Below are 3,113 nucleotides of genomic sequence, written 5' to 3'. Positions count from 1 at the left end.
CTTCTGCTTAGTTAAAAATTCTTTCAACTTGTCTGAATGCACATTGTACAATTTAATTTACAATTTAAAATTATTTTAGTATAATTAGGGGAATGTATGTAAAACGTCTGTAAAATTAGAAAAATGTATCTCTTACTCACACTGAGCAGTGCACACTTTACATTTTTCTATAGCTTTAGAAGGAAACAATGTGGCTAATTATGGTGGTTAACTAATAACTATTTATTGTTGTTTTCTGATTAAATGTTCCTTCTTGCATAGTAAAATATGCAGGAAACATTCAGAGTTCTTTCTCCCATCCTATGCTATCATCAATTTTAGCAACTAATTTTCTTCTTATTTTATAGGAACATATTAAAATGTAAATATATTACATGTAGGTAATTTTAATCTGTCATTTATTTGGAAAAAGCAAGAGAATTGGAAATGGCTCATCATTTTCTTTCTTCAATCCTATGCCTTTAGATTTTCAATTTTAACATTTTTTTCATGAAAGCCTCAGGTTCAATTTATGTGAAATTTGTGATGAAAATTTCTTATTCAGTATATTCCATGTTCTTTACTCTCTTTCCTCTAGAATTGTGATGATTATTGAATGACTTTAGATAATTTACTTGACATAGAGAGCCCTAAGAAGACATGGGACAATCTTGGAAGATAAATAATGATGTGACATTGAAACTTTTGCATTGCTCTGGTCTGAACTAACAATATTTGGAAGTAATTTTCTTTACAAGGTTGAGAATTATCTTCTTAGACCATCTTCACATTTGATTCTTTACCTTAGTTTCATTCAATTTCTTAAAATTTTGCAAAGAAACACCTGGCCACTTTACATTTTTTTTTATATTTAAAGTCACTAAATACAGTACCCCAAAATATATTGATCATAAAGGATGAGAAATAACACTGACATCGCAGGGTTTTGCTGCTGTTGTTGATGATGTTGGTGTTTTAGTGACCTTTTTCAATTATATGTCAGTATTATATATAGTTGAGAACAATTTTGTTTCTCTTTTTTTTTTTACTTGCTTTGTACTAAATGTTAGTTCTTAATAAGCCATTTCTCAGTTTCCATCTTATTTTACTGTTTTTGCACCCACAAGGTGGTTCCCTTTGAAGGTTAAAAATGTAATAGTTCTGTTTCACAAAGTCAGTGTGACAAGATCGTGTATATATAGACTCTCTTTTAAACAGGGTGAATTGTCAGTTTGTTTTTTTCTGAGTCACGCATTGGCAGTAACTGAAGTGTGGCAGCCTGTATCCTTGCATTACTTATGTGGTTTTGCTACCATACACAAAATTCAGGTTGCTCAAGTCTGAAATGGTATCTTATCTTCTGGGCTGGTAAGAAATAGGGAAAGAAATCTCACTACTTGTCCTTTTCTTCTGATGCCAAAGCCATGGTTCAGTAAGCACATACTGAACCAGGGGTAGTGAAGAGAGGGCTATCCTTTTACCTTCTTCCTCAAAGACCAAATGGATCCTGTAAGTGGGCAGGAGTTTGCCATTAGACTATAGATCACCACCCCTTGCACCATGTGGTAAGACACATAATTAGGAGTTAGGTGGTAACCTAGAAATTAAACCCTTGGTTTTGTAAAAACAACAGCTACCATTATTCAGGATAGTTGAAAATTTAAATGTACAATTTGAATAATGGCCCATATGCCCCAAAACTTTGGAAGAAAATATATTATGCATGAATATAATGAGGTTATTTTCCACCTGTAGTTTATGAGCTAGTCTCATTACCTTTCCAGTCATATCTTACCTATCTTAAAGGTTTTTGTGAAATATTTTTTTTTTTTTTGCTTTTTTGTTTTGTTTTGTTTTTGTTTTGAGATGGAGTTTCGCTCTTTTTGCCCAGACTAGAGCACAATGGCACGATCTCGGCTCACTGCAACCTCCGCCTGTAGCTGGGTTTACAGGTATGCGCCACGACGACCGGCTAATTTTTTGTATTTTTATTAGAGACAGGGTTTCTCCATGTTGGTCAGGCTGGTATAGAACTCCTAACCACAGGTGGTCCACTCGACTCGGCCTCCCAAAGTGCTGGGATTACAGGCGTAAGCCACCACGCCTGGCCGAAATAAATGTTCTTTAAAACCAAATTTTATAGGTAACTGTGGTTGTGTAATTTGAATACCATGCTGATCATCTGGCCATTAAAAAGTGATCCTCTTCTCTCTGAGAAGGGCATTCTACTCAGTGATTTAGTAAAATATTTCAATAATTTCCCCTTATGCCCTGTGTCTTTTATGCCAAACTAATTTGGTAGTTGAGAGGAATAAACTAAATTAATTTTCAAAACAAAAATAATGTTTTAACATGCAATATTTTAGGGCATCCTGTGGTGTCGTTAGTGTTGTCTTATATTTATTATTTACATTAACACTACATATAATATTTACAGTTCTAGGGTTGTTTTCTCCTAATATTTTAAGAATTCCAGTAAATGGGCTGGGCACGGTGGCTCATGCCTGGACTCCCAGCACTTTGGGAGGCCCAGGCGGACAGATCACGAGGTCAGGAGTTCGAGACCAGCCTGACCAACATGGTGAAACCCCGTCTCTACTAAAAATACAAAAATTAGCCGGGCATGGTGGCAGGTGCCTGTAATCCCAGCTACTCAGGAGGCTGAGGCAGGAGAATCGCTTAAGTCCGGGTGGCAGAGGTTGCAGTGAGCCAAGTTCTTGCCATTGCACTCCAGCCTGGGTGACAGAGCGAGACTCTGTCTAAAAAAACAATTGGAGACACTGGTTATTTTACCAAGACTTAAACTAAAATAGCCTATTTTTAGGCAAAGTTCCAGCAATAGCCAACTTAAGACAAGTTTATATGGCCAATCAATTATCAATGTATTTTATGCAAATAATCAAGCAAGCATAATAAGCCCAAAACTGACCTTGCACACGAATTGGCCTTGCTATAATTTTCTCTTTAATAAATAAGGGCAGCTAAAAAAATACTTTCAAGGGGAAAATGTAATACTTAATACTAGATTTCAGCCCTAACTTTTTCGAGTACAGATTAGATCGTTATTTCTTGGCTACAATAATCCTCTAGAATGTATTAGATTATAATTTTCTTCATATTTTAATTGGTGCCCT

This window comes from Rhinopithecus bieti, unplaced genomic scaffold, assembly GCF_001698545.2.
Source record: "Rhinopithecus bieti isolate Rb0 unplaced genomic scaffold, ASM169854v2 scaffold_4976, whole genome shotgun sequence".
Lineage (NCBI taxonomy): Eukaryota > Metazoa > Chordata > Mammalia > Primates > Cercopithecidae > Rhinopithecus > Rhinopithecus bieti.
Note: the sequence above shows the minus strand (reverse complement) of the source record.